At 41.1% G+C, this 19,607-nt stretch overlaps 1 pseudogene; it reads left to right on the top strand.

Annotated features, from left to right (window-relative positions):
* Positions 1-266: 266 nt before the first annotated feature.
* The window catches only part of LOC147888818 (uncharacterized), a 46,814-nt pseudogene continuing 27,473 nt past the window's right edge, over positions 267-19,607 (top strand).

Genomic DNA, 19,607 nt, shown 5'->3' with positions numbered 1-19,607 from the left:
GTCGCTGTCATGGGGAAGCTGAGCATGTTGAGGCGAGCTTGTGAGCGTTTTCATCATTTGCATCCAATGGTGAATGCAAAGGCCCACTGGCATGGTAGCAGCAGTAAGGGCAGCGATGACCTCCGGATCCATGCGTGGCTAGTTCAGTGACCCTACACTGTCGAACGTAGGTGGTGGCTGCTCTCACTGAACGCAGGTGCTCGCTTCGAAGAGCTTTGGTGCTTTTGCTGTTGTGTGTTCTAAGGTGGACGTAGGTGTTGTGGTGGATGTACGTGCTGCTGGAGAAGTTCGTGGATGCAGGTGCTACGGAGGATGCGATGCAACAATGGGAGTTTGGAGGAAGGCAGCAACATGAGTTCGTTGCGTGGGAAGGAGATGCTGCAATTGTAACGGTAGCTACCCGTACAGAGCCGGTGGCATGGCGGTGAGCGAGGTGGTGTAAACGTCTCGCTGATTCTCAACCTTCCTGCTCTTGTGCAATCTTACAACAGCAAGGAAACACTCTCAAATGCTCTCCCTCTCTCCCTCTCTCTACAGATACACGGGCCCAGGACAACAGTAGGGCTGGACGCCCCCAAGGATTTTATTACTTGAGAGAGAAGGAATACATCAGTTCAGCGTGGAAGCTATTCATACAAAATCCAACGTGAATGAATCCTCTCTTTCTTGGCAACAAGCCACTTGTCAAATTCTACTTTATTTTCCTAATTACATGCCATTAAGAGCAACTCTGGAGTCTTCGAAGCACTTGGTCATGCACACCGCCTCCTAGACTCTTGTTAGGCTCCTGTAGCACTTAGGAAAATAACTTTTCTAAGTACTTGCAACAATTAATTAAAGTGCACCACCATGGCACCCATTAATTGTTAGCGCTTTTCATGCAAATAATACACTCCGGACTAATTCTAGTCACAGTCGATGTCCCCACTGAACACATGTGCACACATAATAAATATAAAACCGAAGTTGGCACAACTCTCCAACCGAAGTTGGCACATCTTGGTTAACCGTAGTTAACCCTCTTGGCGTATGCCACGTCTCGTTGACTGAAGTCAACATTCTCTGACCATAGTCAGCTCTGTGGTTCTCTGGTTAACTATAGTTAACCCTCTTAGTAATAAACCAAGTCTTCCTAACTGAAGTCAGGCTTACTTGACCAGAGTCAAGTATCTTTGACCATTAAAAGAACTCTTTGACCATAATTAACACATGAAAACTCTTTAATTATGATCAAATAAATGGTCAACTGTACCTTTGACTTAGGATATTTACATGATGGTGACATCCCCTCAGGTTCTATTCAGTTGACCTCAACTAAAAATCTTCCTTGTAAACATCCAAAAGATGTGGATGATCAAACAACATGTCTTCATCCATCCACTTGGCATCTAATGCCGTATAATTCTTGAATTTTACAAGATACTTGTAAAACTCCTTGCCCTTAGGGCCTTTGCGTACAGTATGGTACACAATCTGCTCTGGCTGAAGGACCTCCTCCAACTCATCCACTTCTGGTGGATCCTCTGATACTAACTATGTAGGTTTCGGCCCCTGGAATTTCTTTAGAAGACTCACATGGAATGCATTGTGAATCCTCCAATGCTCTAGCAATGCCAACCTGTATGCAACCTCATTTATTCTTTCTGTAACCCTGAAAGGGCCATAATATCTGGAAGATAACTTTGCATGTATACTTTCTGTTTGCCTTTAAACTTGCGGAGCCTAGCTTTCTCGAACTTTAAAAGTACCCAATCCCCTTCCTTGAGATCTAACTATCTCCTATGCTTATCTACAGCTCTTTTATGCTTCTCTTGAGACCTTTCACTTGTTGTCCGGACTTGGCTATAAGCTATCTGGAGGTCTCTCACAAACTGATCAACTGCATATATTTCATCCTTGGTCCTCAGGATAGGTGGCATAATGACCTTTCCATAGATGACCTCAAAGGAAACTTTCCCTATAGAGCTATGTACTGTATTATTGTAAGCAAACTCTACCAATGGTAGGTATTTTTCCCAGTCTGAACCTTGGTCACCCACATAGCATTTCAGCATATCCAATGCTGTAGAATTTGCTACTTCACTCTGACCATCTGTCTGGGGATGGAAAGAAGAAGAAAACTTCATATTCGTCCCCATATTATCAAATAAAGCTCTCCAGAATAGACTGGTCATTTTGGGATCTCGATCACTGACAATGGACTTAGGCATACCATGGTGCTTAAAGATCTATGCCATGAAAAGGTTAGCCATATGATCTACCTTTATGGTTTTGTGAACCGGAATGAAATGAGCTTGCTTGCTGAATCTATCAATGATAGTCCAAATCCCATCATTCCCTGACTTTGATCTTGGCAAATCAAAGATGAATTCCAATGTAATACTTTCCCACGGTGCTTGAGGCATGCGAAGAGGCATAAGTAGGCTAGGTGCCTTCCATCTATCATACTTCACTTTCTGACACGTAAGGCATTCAGTAACAAACTGATGTATATCTTTCCACATCCCTGGCCAAAAGAAATACCTCTCTAGTGCTACAGTTGTTGCTATAATTCCTCTATGTCCAGCATAGGGAGGTGCATGGCATTCCTCTAAAATATTTTTCCTCATCTCTTGGGTGATGCATAGGTAGTCATCTTTCATTAAATACCCATCTTTGAGGGAATAGTGACTGATGGACTGTCCCTCTTGCATTTGCTGTAAAATCTCGCCAAAATCTGCATCATTAGCATATTGCTCCCTCATGCCTTCCAGGCCCTGATGATAAGCAATAGTTACATTGTTGACCTGGGGTCTATTCTGAATTCCTGAAGTATGTAAAATCTGAAAACGATACATTGATAGCATATTTTCCCATTTCATATGCTTCTCAGAAAGTTTTGTCTGAGTTTGAAAATATCTTAGACTTTGGTGATCTGTTTTAATAGTAAAATAAGATAATGCTTCCATGTATGGATGGCATGGATTATAGCCAATAACTCTTTCTCATAGACTCCTAGATATCTCTCTGCATCTCAGAGTCTCCTACTCTCATAAGCCACTACATGACCATTCTGATGCAATGCAACCCCAACACATTCCCCACAAGCATCACAATCCACATCAAATGGCTGATACAAATCTGGAACGATTAAGATTGGCTCTTTAGTCAGCCTCTCCTTGAGTGTGGTGAAGGCTGTCTTTTGAGGAGTTCCCCATCTGAAAGCTGCATTTTTCTTAGTAAGATCATGGAGTGGAGTGGCTATATCTGCAAAATGCCTGATAAATCTTCTGTAGTAAGAACACAAGTCTAGGAAACTTCGAACTTCATGCACAGTTTTCACCTCTAGCCATTCGTGAATGGCACGAATCTTCGCCAAAATCCATGCATATCCCATATTTGGATATTATATGTCCCAAGTAATGGATTTCTTCCAGAAATAATTCCCTTTTCTTGTTGTTTGCATAGAGTTGATGATTTCTTAGCTCTTGAAACACTATAGCAAAACACAGTATTAGATAAAGTGGGACAAAAGTTGCATTTTGGGAAGTTTGAAATTGGGTGGATTTCATTAAAATTGGGAAAGGCTTCATTAAATTTGGGAAAATTTCCATTGATTGTGGGAATTTTACCAATATTGAATAAGCTAACATTTGGAATTCCAATGATTATGAAAAACTTCATTGGTTATGAAACAGTTCATTGCGTATCCGGAACAAAGCATTTGTGGCAGAGTTTGAAAATCATGTATTTGGTGGTGTTAATAAACACTGTCTAGGGATGACATGTATATTTTACTTGAGGTGTTAATAAACACCAGTTGGTGGTGTTAACAAACACCATGCATAGTGAGTTCCACTAGAAACAAAGCAGTTGTTGGTGAAGGTCAGCTTCTGAAATTTGTCATATTAATAATATGCAAATACCCATTGACAAGATAACAACAATTGAGAAACATTGCATGAGAACACACCTTACAATGGAAGTTTGGGAGATCAAGAGGGAGAAAATTGACACCATTTTCCATGCTCTGATACCAAGCAAGCTCTCCTGTGCTTTGATACATACGCTCTATGGAATCTTGATCTTCTTGGGTCTATTTATGGATTTTGATGTCCATGACCAGACAATTGCATCAATACACTCCCATACCTGTGGATCCAACCTATTCTCTGCCCAATACTTGTTCCAGCAATCAACATAGGCATCTGCATCACTGAGCCCCTTTCTCTTAACTGATGGTGCCCAATACTGAATTAATAATTTCTTGAAATTAGGAGAAGTAGCATCCATCTCGGCACTTGATATGGCAACCCCAAGCCATATGGGGTATATAGGATCTGATGGCCTCACCAAGACGAAGTCACCTTGCTTAACATCCACCATTGGTCTAAACTCTTCCCTCAGCTTACCTTTTAGAGGCCCACAATAGTGATCATTCCATTCCTCATAGCCTTGGAAATCATTAATGCAAGCATCTATATCATCCTCCTCATCAGGAGATTGTGTTCTTGGCCAAAACTCTCTGTACACTCATATCTCTGAGATGTTTTCATGTTCGAGCTCACCGATCATGGTTTTCCAATAGTCTATCACTGGCCTTATGTAGGACTCATAGGATGCATTCTTTCCACTTGCACATTTCTCCCAAAACTTAATGTAATCCTTTATCCTTGATATTACTTGTAAGTGATCTCTCACAAATGCAGCCATTGGCAGTATATCCGGACAACCTATTGGCAACAATGATCGACCCTCACTATCTTTCTTCCATAGCTCAATTCCCCCTTCAATGGGCATCTAATTCGGTGATTTTGGATGCACCTTGTATTGCATCATTGGTATGTCACCTTGCATGTAAAATCGAAATTGTAATGGCTTTGCATGTCCAACTAACATTTCTTGCCCATCACATAGGTAGCCATCTACATAATCCTTGAAGTTAGGAACCCGTGTAAGAACAAATGGTGCCGGTGAAGATGATGTACATTTTTTGAATGTATCCATCAGATGCGCGAAAGTGAATGTTTGTCCCACCCGCAAGCTCTCAGAAAACCTGCTGAACATTGCATCAATGTCCTCATGTGTGTGCCCTACCATCAAGAAGCCCAATTGAACTGTCTTGAAAATGCCCCTTGCTACAAGAAGAGAAAGGTATGCAAACAAGTATCTATTTTTGTTCTTAGACCCACAATTATCTAGTTGGAGTAGCAAGTTCTCTGGCAACTTTTGGAATGGTGGCTCAATAGCAACACTCCCCTCTAAAGAGGGTGGGTCTTCTCTTGTATTTGACGGAAAAAAATTCACACGTGTGTGTAGCCCTTGCAATGGAAGTTGTCATGGCCTCCGTGATAGACTTCGGGTCACTTTCCGATACAGTTTCTAGATTTGCATTTGTGATCGTGACATCTACATTTTCAGACAAGCTAGCTCCACTTGTGGAAACATGTGCACCTTTAGAACTGTAATGGGAGTCCAAAGCGTTTCTTGAACATAGAGCATTCAAAAGGCAAGCATTGCTTCTAGGAATCCCATTGGTAGCAAGGTCTCCAAGGTCATGCATATTTATCCTCTCGAGGTTGCACAAACAAATTGAGAGCGATCCAATCGTCAGGTTGGGATCAGATGGCCACAAACCATTGAGGGTGAAGTGTCCATAATGACCATTTCCATGCCCATGGGTAATCATTCCAATGAGTGAAACCTGTAATTGCCATGCAGAATCGGTGTCCTTGGACCTCACCCGAAGTCTTGGAATTGCCATCTTTTTTTGGTCCATCTTATCATGGATTATGCATACATACTTTTTTGGATCCATCTCGGAGTACCTACGCCATGCATAGTATAAGTTCCTACAACTTTGTTGCTATATCATATGCATATTTCTCTCTTCCATCAGCGAATTGCACTCATCTTGACTTTTTGTGGCTGCCAATTGAGCCTTGATCCAGCTGCACAAGCTACATTTAGAGAATTCACTCGTCTTAGCAAGGGCTACATTTTTTAAGTCTGATTTCCAAATCCTACCAAATGTGGATGTGGATAGGCTCTGATAACCACGTTGATTAAGTGAAGTGTTGACCTCACATAGGACGTCTATCTTCTTATACACTTCAGGTATCACTTGCTGTGTCTCTCTAGAACCATCCTGCATGGTTCTATTCTTGTGAGGCATATGCTCTGTGCTATTATCCACAAAGTGTTGAATGAGAGCCCTTCCCATACCTATGTGCTCCCTGCTCCTCCTCATAATCCCTGAATTTCCATGCACATATCGTTGCACACCACTCTCAAATTGCTCCCTATATCGATAAAATGATGTCCTTGGAATTCCATGCATCTCATACCATGCTCTACAACAGACATCCCGACCGTTTATCCTGAAGTTGTAGCATATCCTCCCTGTGTAGTCATGATGCCAAGCCGTTGACAACACATCGTATATAAAGTTTGTACGAGACTCCAAGGAGCTGCCCCAAAAGTTCTTCCTTAGATTCATTAAGAGATCTCGCTCTGCATGTTGGCAACACCTACTTCCACAACAATCGATGGAAGAAACTTGCTGCACCGAATCTAGTGACATTTTGTACATTGGTGTTGGAGGCTCTCTTTGTTTAGGCACCCTGTTAATGAAAGTGTACCTTCTTTTCTTTGATGTTGGATCATCCCTTTTCAACATTTGATCATTGACCAACTCATCTATACCAGCAACGTGGTCCATGGGCACATATTGTTGCAATGGGCTTCCTTCAAGTAAGGTAATCTGCTTGATGGGCCACTTTACTAGGCTGAGAGAGCCGACATCTTGCATAGAAGACCCTAAGTCACTTCCTCTAATTTGTTCTTTCTTTTCAATACCCACACCAATGCAATCGTTACCCAATAGGTTAAAGTTTATAGAGTCTCCCGGGAAAACATATAAGATCACACCTTCCCCACAGTCTTTGTTTTGCTCTCATCCCATAAGACAACCTTTTTCTCTTTCCAAGATTCACGAATGAAATTGTCAGTTTCCAATAAAGAAACTGGCATTGCCTCAACATAAGGTCGCTCAAGCTCACTTGGTGTAGCTTCTTCAGTTATCGCATCATCTAAAGAATCACCAACATGTTTTAGAGAGCCCTTAGGCCACTTGACAATGCTCCAAATTGCCTCACCAACAAGCACTGCATCCATAGCGGGAAATGGCAAGAGCATTTCACTATTGATAGACTTCTCCATTATCACCGATACATTTTCTGTCCCAATCTTCACACCACTACAGTAGGCCTCCGGATCTATTGCACACACTCCGCCAATTCCAACCACTTCATTCCCCACCATCATCATGACCTTCTCCCTGCTTCTAATAGCCATCCCCTGTCATTACAATTACGGAGAATTAATTATGAACAAATTACAACCAAAGAATTTCATAAGACCATCAAACATGTCCTTCTAGAGGGGAAGAATGGCATTGGTGCAAATCTCTATAAAGCATGAATGAGTCTATACAAAATTTTCATGAAAGCATGAATTATTTCCCTAAAAATTTTAGCAATTTGATAAAACTTTTTCTAAAGCATGAATTATTTTCACCATCGTCATGACCTGATTCATGCATCTGATAGTAGCCATCCCCTCTCATTACGATGATAGGAAATTGATTATGAACAAACTACAACCAAAGAATTTCATAAGACCAACAAAGTTGTCCTTGTAGCAGGGGGAGAATGGCACCAGTGCCATTATCCATGTGAATTTGGCTAACCTATGGAGAATTGCATATCCCATCTTTGAAAAGGGGAATGGCACCAGTGCCATTCTCCCCATGCATTGACTTGAGAAAAACATTTGTCTTCATAAGAGGAGAACAGACTAGTGCCATTCTTCCTTTGGAAGACAAAATTTTGACTTGGGACTTTGCCTTGGGAGAATGCCAATGGTGCCATGCTCCCTTTGCAAAGCCAAAATTTTATATTAGGACATTGCAATGGGAGAATGGCACTGGAGAATAGGAAAATGGAGAATGGCACTAGTGTCTCCCATTGGAAAATGAAGAATGGCACTAGTGCCATTCTCCCAATGGAATGTCCTCATTTTTTGGCTTTGTAATAGGAAAATGGAGAATGGCACTAGGAATAGGAAATTGGAGAATGGCATTGGAAAATGCTAGTGCCATTCTCCCAATGGATTGTCCTAATTTTTTGGCTTTGTAATAGGAAAATGGAGAATGGCACTAGGAATAGGAAAATGGAGAATGGCATTGGAAAATGCTAGTGCCATTCTCCCAATGGATTGTCCTAATTTTTTGGCTTTGTAATAGGAAAATGAAGAATGGAACTAGTGCCATTCTCCCATTGGAAAATGGAGAATGGCACTAGTGCCATTCTCCCAATGGAATGTCTTAATTCAAAATTTTGACTTCACAAAGGTAGAAGGGCACCAATGCCATTCTCCCATTGGAATTAGTGGAATGTCAATCTATAGGTTTAGTGCCATTCTCCATTGTAATAGGAAAATGGAGGAGAATGGCACTAGTGCCATTCTCCCATTGGAAAATGGAGAATGCTCGGGGGGGTCATTCATCATATGTAACCCTATCACATGAGTTTAACAGAAGGATATTTTTAATATTTAAAATTTACAAAAATTAATATACATAAGGTAGTTTTTTAAATCAATTTGGAAAAAATTTACAGATTTGTATAGAAAAAGGGTACATTTTATTAATGGAAAAATTACAAATAAGGGATTTTACAAATAGGCCTTGAACGCACGTGATATTGAGGGTTTATACATAGTGAACCCCCCGAGGGAGAATGGCACTAGTGCCATTCTCCCAATGGAATGTCCCAATGGAATGTCCTAATTTTTTGGCTTTGTAATAGGAAAATGGAGAATGGCACTAGGAATAGGAAAATCGAGAATGGCACTAGTGCCATTCTCCCATTGGAAAATGGAGAATGGCACTAGTGCCATTGTCCCAATGGAATGTCCCAATGGAATGTCCTAATTTTTTGGCTTTGTAATAGAAAAATGAAGAATGGCACTAGTGCCATTCTCCCATTGGAAAATGGAGAATGGCACAATGGAATGTCCTAATTCAAAATTTTGGCTTCACAAAGGTAGAAGGGCACCATGCCATTCTCCCATTGGAATTAGTGGAATGTCAATCTATAGGTTTAGTGCCATTCTCCATTGTAATAGGAAAATGGAGAAAGGCACTAGGAATAGGAAAATGGAGAATGGCACTAGTGCCATTCTCCTAATGGAATGTCCCAATGGAATGTCCTAATTTTTTGGCTTTGTAATAGGAAAATGGAGAATGGCACTAGTGCCATTCTCAATTTTCCTATTACAAAGCCAAAAAATTAGGACTAGTGCCATTCTCCTAATGGAATGTCCCAATGGAATGTCCTAATTTTTTGGCTTTGTAATAGGAAAATGGAGAATGGCACTAGTGCCATTCTCCCATTGGAAATTGGAGAATGGCACTAGTGCCATTCTCCCAATGGAATGTCCTAATTCAAAATTTTGGCTTCACAAAGGTAGAAGGGCACCAATGCCATTCTCCCATTGGAATTAGTGGAATGTCAATCTATAGGTTTAGTTTGTCTAGATTACCACTAGCGGAGAATGGCAGTGATGCCAATCTCATGCTGGCAACTACATAATGACACTGAGATCATCAAACTCACATGTGGAATGGAATCAGACACCACTCTCCTATGATCATAGTCTCTGCTCTGTAGAGTTCATATGGATTTGTGTCAATCTCTGTGGAGAATGGCGGTGGTGCCAATCTCATACCATGAACTAAAAACATGCACAAGGAATCCTAAACTCACATGTGCATTTGCACTTTTGCCATTATCCTACTGTAGCCAATAAAATTAGTGGAATGTCAATCTCCACTAGGGGAAAATGGCAGTGATGCCAATCTCATGCTGGCACCTACATAATGACACTGAGATCATCAAACTCACATGTGCCATTTTGACTCTGTGAAGCCAAAACTTTGAATCTGGGAGAATGGCACTAGTGCCATTTCCCCTTTGCACAGCCAAGATTTGAATCAGGAAATCACAATGGGAGAATGGCACTAGTGCCATTCCCCCTTTGCAATGGGAGAATGGAAGTGGAGCAAATTTCAAAAATTTTAGTTTTGTAAAATGGGGAGATTGGAGGATGGCAGTATGTGTGTGTGTGTGTGTGTGTGTGTGTGTGTGAACGTGGTAGTCATTTGAAACCATACACTATTTTACTTCCATTTATTCATATATGTGGTAAAGTTGATCGACAATCTCTTATTAGGCCCTAAGAAATGGCATTGAGAAGCCTAAACTCACATGTGCATTCTTCTATGTAGTGATCACTCTAGAGATCATATGGAATTGTGTCAATCTCTTATTAGGCCCTGGAATGTCAATCTATAGGTTTAGTTTGTCTACCACTAGTGGATAGTGGCAGTGATGCCAATAAAATTAGTGGAATGTCAATCTCTTATTAGTGGAGAATGGCAGTGGTGCCAATCTCTTATTAGGGCCTAAGAAATGGCATTGAGAAGCCTAAACTCACATGTGCATTCTTATATGTAGTGATCATTGTCTCCGCTGTGCAGAGATCATATGGAATTGTGTCAATCTCTGTGGAGAATGGCAGTGGTGCCAATCTCATACCATGACCTGATAACATGCACAAGGAATCCTAAACTCACATGTGCATTGGCACTTTTGCCATTATCCTACTGCAGCCAATAAAATTAGTGGAATGTCAATCTATAGGTTTAGTTTGTCTAGATTACCACTAGCGGAGAATGGCAGTGGTGCCAATCTCTTATTAGGCCCTAAGAAATGGCATTGAGAAGCCTAAACTCACATGTGCATTCTTCTATGTAGTGATCACTGTCTCCGCAGTGTATAGATCATATGGAATTGTGTCACTCTCTTATTACGCCATGGAATGTCAATCTATAGGTTTAGTTTGTCTAGACTACCACTAGTGGAGAATGGCAGTGATGCCAAACTCATGCTGGCACCTACATAATGACACTGAGATCATCAAACTCACATGTGGAATGGAATCGGACACCACTCTCCCATAATCACAGGAATACCCCTCCTAGAATAGTAGGGTAAACATTTGTCATGGAGAAGCCTAAACTCACATGTGCATTCTTCTATGTAGTGATCACTGTCTCTGCTATGCAAAGATCATATGGAATTGTGTCAATCTCTGTGGAGAATGCCACCAATGGAGAATGGTAGTGGTGCTAATCTCATACCATGACGTGCAAACATGCATAAGGAATCCTAAACTCACATGTGCATTCTTCTATGTAGAGATCACTGTCTCCACTGTCTAGAGATCATATGGAATTGTGTCAATCTCTGAGTTCATCATCACTCTCCTATGATCACTGGAATACCCCTCCTAGAATAGTATGGTGAACATTTGTACAAGTGGAGAATGGTAGTGGTGCCAATCTCTTATTAGGCCCTAAGAAATGCCATGGAGAAGCCTAAACTCACATGTGCATTCTTCTATGTAGTGATCACTGTCTCCGTTGTGCAGAGATCATATGGACTTGTGTCAATCTCTGTGGAGAATGCCACCAGTGGAGTAAACATTTGTACAAGTGGTGCCAATCTCTTATTAGGCCCTAAGAAATGGCATTGAGAAGCCTAAACTCACATGTGGAGAGATCATATGGAATTGTGTCAATCTCTGTGGAGAATGCCAACAGTGGAGAATGATAGTGGAACCAATCTCATACCATGACCTGAAAACATGCAAAAGGAATCATAAACTCACATGTGGATTGGCACTTTTGCCATTATAGAATGCCACCAGTGGAGAATGGCAGTGGTGCACAAGGAATCCTAAACTCACATGTGCATTTTTTTATGTAGTGATCATTGTCCATGCTGTGTAGAGATCATATGGAATTGTGTCAATCTCTGAGATCATCAAACTCACATGTGGATTGAAATCGGACACCACTCTCCTATGATCACTGGAATACCCCTCCTAGAATAGTAGGGTAAACATTTGTTCAAGTGAAGAATGGCAATGGTGCCAATCTCTTATTAGGCCCTAAGAAATGTCATTGAGAAGCCTAAAGTCACATGTGTAGAGATCATATGGAATTGTGCCAATCTCTATGGAGAATGCCACCAGTGTAAAATGGAAGTGGTGCCAATCTCATACCATGACCTTAAAACATGCACAAGGAATCCTAAACTCACATGTGCATTGGCTCTTTTGCCATTATCCTACTGCCATTCTCTACTAGTGGCAATGTGCATTCTTCTATGTAGTGATCACTCTCTCCGCTATGTAGAGATCATATGGATTTGTGTCAATCTCTATGGAGAATGCCACCAATGGAGTGCACAAGGAATCCTAAACTCACATGTGCATTCTTTTATGTAGTGATCACTATCTCCACTGTGTAGAGATCATATGGAATTGTGTCAATCTCTGAGATCATCAAACTCACATGTGGATTGGAATCGGACACCACTCTCCTATGATCACTGGAATACTCCTCCTAGAATAGTAGGGTAAACATTTGTACAAGTGAAGAATGGCAGTGGTGCCAATCTCTTATTAGGCCCTAAGAAATTTCATTGAGAAGCCTAAACTCACATGTGCAGAGATCATATGGAATTGTGCCAATCTCTGTGGAGAATGCCACCAGTGGAGAATGGTAGTGGTGCCAATCTCATACCATGACCTGAAAACATGGACAAGGAATCCTAAACTCACATGTACATTGGCACTTTTGCCATTATCCTACTACCATTCTCGGCAGTGGTAATGTGCATTCTTCTATGTAGTGATCACTCTCTCCACTGTGTAGAGATCATATGGATTTGTGTCAATCTCTGTGGAGAATGCCACCAGTGCACAATGGCAGTGGTGCCAATCTCATACCATGATCTGAAAACATGCACAAGGAATCTTTAACTCACATGTGCATTGGCACTTTTGCCATTATCCTACTGCCATTCTCTTCTAGTGGTAATGTGCATTCTTCTATGTAGTAGAATGTCAATCTATAGGTTCAGTTTGTCTAGATTACCACTAGCGGAGAATGGCAGTGATGCCAATCTCATGCTTGCAACTACACTATGGCACTGAGATCATCAAACTCACATGTGGAATGGGATAGGACACCACTCTCCTATGATCATTGGAATACCCCTCCTAGAATAGTAGGGTAAACATTTGTACAAATGGAGAATGGCAGTGGTGCCAATCTCTTATTAGGCCCTAAGAAATGGCATTCGGAAGCCTAAACTCACATGTGTAGAGATCATATGGAATTGTGTCAATCTCTGTGGAGAATGCCACCAGTGGAGAATGGCAGTGGTGCCAATCTCTTATTAGGCCCTAAGAAATGGCATTGAGAAGCCTAAACTCACATGTGCAGAGATCACATGGAATTGTGTCAATCTCTGTGGAGAATGGCAGTGGTGCCAATCTCACATGTGCATTGGCTCTTTTGCCATTATCCTACTGCCATTCTCCGCTAGTGGTAATGTGCATTCTTCTATGTAGTGGAATGTCAATCTATCGGTTTAGTTTGTCTAGACAACCACTAGTGGAGAATGGCAGTGATGCCAAACTCATGGTTGCACCTACATAGATCATCAGACTCAGATGTGGATTGGAATCGGACACCACTCTCCTATGATCACTAGAATACCCCTCCTAGAATAGTAGGGTAAACATTTGTACAAGTGGAGAATGGCAGTGGTGCCAATCTCTTATTAGGCCCTAAGAAATGGCATTGAGAAGCCTAAACTCACATGTGCATTCTTCTATGTAGTCATCACTGCCTCTGCTGTGTAGAGATCATATGGAATTGTGTCAATCTCTGTGGAGAATGCCACCAGTGGAGAATGGCAGTGGTGCTAATCTCATACCATGACCTGAAAACATGCACAAGGAATCCAAAACTCACATGTGCATTGGCACTTTTGCCATTATCCTACTGCAGCCAATGAAATTAGTGGAATGTCAATCTATAGGTTTAGTTTGTCTAGACTACCACTAGCGGAGAACGGTAGTGGTGCCAATCTCATGCTTGCAACTACATAATGACACTGAGACAATCAAACTCACATGTGGAATGGAATAGGACACCACTCTCCTATGATCACTGGAATACCCCTCCTAGAATAGTAGGGTAAACATTTGTACAAGTGGAGAATGGCAGTGGTGCCAATCTCTTATTAGGCTCTCTTATTAGGCCCTAAGAAATGGCATTGAGAAGCCTAAACTCACATGTGCAGAGATCATATGGAATTGTATCAATCTCTATGGAGAATGCCACCAGTGGAGAATGGCAGTGGTGCCAATCTCATACCATGACCTAAAAACATGCACAAGGAATCCTAAACTCACATGTGCATTCTTCTATGTAGTGATCACTGTCTCCGCTGTGTAGAGATCATATGGAATTGTGTCAATCTCTGAGATCATCAAACTCACATGTGGAATGGAATAGGACACCACTCTCCTATGATCAGTGGAATACCCCTCCTAGAATAGTAGGGTAAACATTTGTACAAGTGGAGAATGGCAGTGGTGCCAATCTCTTATTAGGCCCTAATAAATGGCATTGAGAAGCCTAAACTCACATGTGCATTCTTCTATGTAGTGATCACTGTCTCCGCTATGTAGAGAGCATATGGATTTGTGTCAATCTCTATGGAGAATGCCATCAGTGGAGAATGGCTCTGGTGCCAATCTCATACCATGACCTAAAAACATGCACAAGGAATCCTAAACTCACATGTGCATTGGCACTACCACTAGTGGAGGATGGCAGTGATGCCAATCTCATGCTGGCAACTACATAATGACAATGAGATCATCAAACTCACATGTGCATTGAAACTTTTGCCATAATCCTACTACAACCAATAAATATAGTGGAATGTCAACCTATAGGTTTAGTTTGTCTAGATTACCACTAGTGGAGAATGGCAGTGATGCCAATCTCATGTTGGCAAATACATAATGACACTGAGACCATCAAACTCACATGTGCATTCTTCTATGTAGTGATCACTGTCTCCACTGTGTAGATATCATATGGAATTGTGTCAATCTCTGTGGAGAATGCCACCAGTGGAGAATGGTAGCATACCAAGACCTTAAAAATGGCACAAGGAATCCTAAACTCACATGTGCATTGGCACTTTTGCAATTATACTACTACAGCCAATAAATCTTGTGGAATGTCAATATACAAGTTTAGTTTATCTAGACTGCCACCAGTGGAGAATTCAAGTGATGCCAATCTCATGCAGGCAACTACATAATGACACTGAGATCCTCAAACTCACATGTGGATTGGAATGGGGCACCATTATCCTATGATCCTTGGAATACCCCTCTCAAAAAATTAGGGTAAACATTTGTACAAGCGGAGAATGGCAGTGGTGCCAATCTCTTATTAGGCCCTAGAAAATGGCATTGTGAAGCCTAAACTTAGAATAGTAGGGTAAACATTTGTACAAGTCGAGAATGGCAGTGGTGCCAATCTCTTATTAGGCCCTAAGAAATGGCATTGGGAAGCCTAAACTCACATGTGCATTCTTCTATGTAGTGATGACCTGAAAACATGCACAAGGAATCCTAAACTCACATGTGCATTGGCACTTTTGCCATTATCCTACTACCATTCTCCGCTAGTGGTAATGTGCATTCTTCTATGTAGTGATCATTGTCTCTGCTGTGTAGAGATCATATGGAATTGTGTCAATATCTATGGAGAATGCCACCAGTGGAGAATGGTAGTGGTGCCAATCTCTTATTAGGCCTTGGAATGTCAATCTATAGGTTTAGTTTGTCTAGACTACCACTAGTGGACAATGGCAGTGATGCCAAACTCATGGTGGCACCTACATAATGACACTGAGATCATCAGACTCACATGTGGATTGGAATCGGACACCACTCTCCTATCATCACTGGAATCATATGGAATTGTGTCATTCTCTTATAAGGCCTTGGAATGTCAATCTATAGGTTTAGTTTGTCTAGACTACTACTAGTGGACAATGGCAGTGATGCCAAACTCATGGTGGCACCTACATAATGACACTGAGATCATCAGACTCACATGTGGATTGGAATCGGACACCACTCTCCTATCATCACTAGAATACCCCTCCTAGAATAGTAGGGTAAACATTTGTACAAGTGGAGAATGGCAGTGGTGCCAATCTCTTATTAGGTGCTAAGAAATGGCATTGAGAATCCTAGACTCACATGTGCATTCTTCTATGTAGTGATCACTATCTCCGCTGTGTAGAGATCATATGGAATTGTGTCAATCTCTGTGGAGAATGCCACCAGTGGAGAATGGCAGTGGTGCCAATCTCATACCATGACCTGAAAACATGCACAAGGAATCCTAAACTCACACGTGCATTGGCACTTTTGCCATTATCCTACTGCAGCCAATAAAATTAGTGGAATGTCAATCTATAGGTTCAGTTTGTCTAGACTACCACTAGCAGAGAATGGTAGTGATGCCAATCTCATGCTGGCAACTACATAATGACACTGAGATCATCAAACTCACATGTGGAATGGAATAGGACACCACTCTCCTATGATCATTGGAATACCCCTCCTAGAATAGTAGAGTAAACATTTGTACAAGTGGAGAATGGCAGTGATGCCAATCTCTTATTAGGCCCTAAGAAATGGCATTGAGAAGCCTAAACTCACATGTGCAAAGATCATATGGATTTGTGTCAATCTCTGTGGAGAGTTCCACCAGTGGAGAATGGCAGTGGTGCCAATCTCATACCATGACCTGAAAACATGCACAAGGAATGCTAAACTCACATGTGCATTCTTCTATATAGTGTTCACTGTCTCCGCTGTGTAGAGATCATATGGAATTGTGTCAATCTATGTGGAGAATGCCACCAGTGGAGAATGGCAGTGGTGCCAATCTCATACCATGACCTGGAAACATGCATAAGGAATCCTAAACTCAAATGTGCATTCTTCTATGTAGTGATCACTATCTCCGCTGTGTAGATATCATATGGAATTGTGTTAATCTCTATGTAGAATGCCACCAGTGGAGAATGGTAGTGGTGCCATGTGATGAATCGAACTTCTACCATTCTCCTTAACATCATGGAGGATGGCACTAGTGGCATTATCCTTAAACTCTCACGGAGGATGGCACTTGTGCCATTCTGAACAAACTCACAATCCATGTGTTCAATGGCATTTGTGACACTCTTCTAACATCATATTATGTTGGATAATGGCACGAATACCATTCTTTATTATAACCATCTTAACTTTGATATTGTGTATATTTGCTTACTGTGTTGGTGTAGTTTTTCATAATGCATATATAAGTTGCTTCGCCTTGGTTATTTTGTTAATAGAAGTTGCATTGTGGTTGTAATATTTCCTACTACAATTATGATTTTCTATTATACATTTCATTGTGTCCTTGGTTCTTTTGTTAACAGAACATTGCAAGAATGGCTAGCAAGGGAAAGAGAAAGGTTCGAGAGGTGTCAGTTTATGATGGAGTTAGTTCTAGAAGAGGATGGTTTTTGGATATATACAATAACGAACTCCAAAAACTCCATAAAGTGCATTGTTTTGTGAACATCCAAGGAACAACTTTTGAAGATGTTGGAGAAGTTAAAGAGATGGAGTATACTGAGAAAGACAACGTTCCTTGTCTCAAAATTCATACATTGGGAGGCAATGTGTATCAATTGGATCCTGCTTGTTTTGATCATGCGAGGATGAATGCTACTGGGGAGGACACGATGATATCTAGGGGTTGGATTAATGAGCCAGAAAATTATACCAATCAATAGATATTAGAAAGCTTTGATTCGGTAACAAAAGGGATAAAGCAAGATATAAAAAAGAGTAGAAAAGTTTCGAAAAGAACCAAGAAAAGTGATGTTGAGGGATCAAGCTCTCAAGTGCCTCAGAACACATTCAAAGAGAAGGCTAGAGAGACCGGTGAGGAGGAAACAACAGGTGAGAAGGAAATAAGGTCAGATGGAAAAACAAGCATTGGGGATAAACTAGAGGCTAAAGACAAAGAGACAACTTTAGGAGGAAAACAGGGAGGTACGGGAATAGTCACTGATGGAACTGGAAGTGGAGGTGATGCAACGGGGAGTGGTGAGACACATATAATAGGACATGGTGAGAAATCATCTGAAGCAACTATCATCTTGTATAAGAAAAACAAGCCAGATGTTGACTTTAAGGCACTACAAAAGAAATTGGAAAGGAAGGACACAAGTATGACAGGCTTGATGGAGTACGTAGAGTACTTCCCATTTGGTTTGGAGTTTGAGCTGTTGATCGTAGTGATGAATTGCTTTAGAGCACCAAGCCAATATGTGTACAGGACATTGACCCTCAGCTATGTCAGTGACTTGGTCAAGAGTTTTGCAATGAATGCATGACCTCCTGCAACATGTGCATATCTTATGCCTTACCACATAGGCACAAATACTCCGATGTGCAAGGAAGAGATAAAGGTGGAAAAGTTAAAGGAGTATAATTATTGGATTCTTGCAGGGCAGCATTCGATTTATGCTACAAGGATATTTATAACTAAAGCACGTGGAGAAGCCTTCAATCAATGAAAAGGTTTCATCACCAGTTGTTGTCAATGCACCAGTTGAAGCAAGTTGTAAGATATCATCAATGGCCAACATGGACAAACAGAACATTTTGAAAAATCAACCATATATCGATATCTTACAACACCTAAGGGCACAGTGGATTGCATTCGGACGACCAAAGAAACCAGCCCAAGGCCTTGTCAAAGGGCATAAAGATCGACAAAGTTGGGATGTGAGTAATAAACTTTGTTTTGTATGCATTTTTAATGTTTATGGCTTTGTAAAAGAAATGATAGTAGTGTCAATTCCCTGATGTGAGAATGGCACTAGTGCCATTCTTCTAGTTACCAAGTCATGCTTTTGACATGGTAATGGGAGAATCGCACTAGTGTCATTATTATCTCTATTACATGATTTGGATTAGAAGAATGTCTAAGATGATTTTGATTTTTTTATATAGAATTTTGTAGGAGTTGCAAGCGTATTGATGGGTGCAAACTTTGCTACCAAGGACACACACATGGTCACATACGATGATGACATCTACGAACAATGGATTAGGATTTTGACATTGGTGAAGTAGGGTGATCTTGAGGGTCGAAATCCCACAATAACATATATGAGGTGCTTGCTAGGATTGGAAGACGAAGATGTACGTGCACTTCAAGCAGAGATTGAGTCTAAAGAAATAGTCTTGGTCAAGTCAAGCAAAGACAAGGACTCCATTGAAATGTCTCAACGGGAAATGGAGATTAAGCATGATAGCGCCCTGAAAGAAGCGCTCATCAAGGAGTTCAACTCACATCACCCTTCGCCCCAACATCAAACATGGGATGCCCTTGCAACTTACTTCAAAATTGATTCAACTGTTTATCAGAGCTTCAAGGGTTCATGTGAGTCATGGGTCAAAGAGAAGCTACAAGTTGGCAAGTCCACACCTGATTTCCCAAAAGCCACGTCAATCTATGTTGATTGGGTGATTAGTTCAATAGAGGG

Source organism: Dipteris shenzhenensis, chromosome 21, assembly GCF_047967505.1.
Source record: "Dipteris shenzhenensis isolate YYH24624 ecotype China chromosome 21, Dip_SZ_1.0, whole genome shotgun sequence".
Classification (NCBI taxonomy): domain Eukaryota; kingdom Viridiplantae; phylum Streptophyta; class Polypodiopsida; order Gleicheniales; family Dipteridaceae; genus Dipteris; species Dipteris shenzhenensis.
Note: the sequence above shows the minus strand (reverse complement) of the source record. Positions and strands in the feature narration are given on the sequence as shown.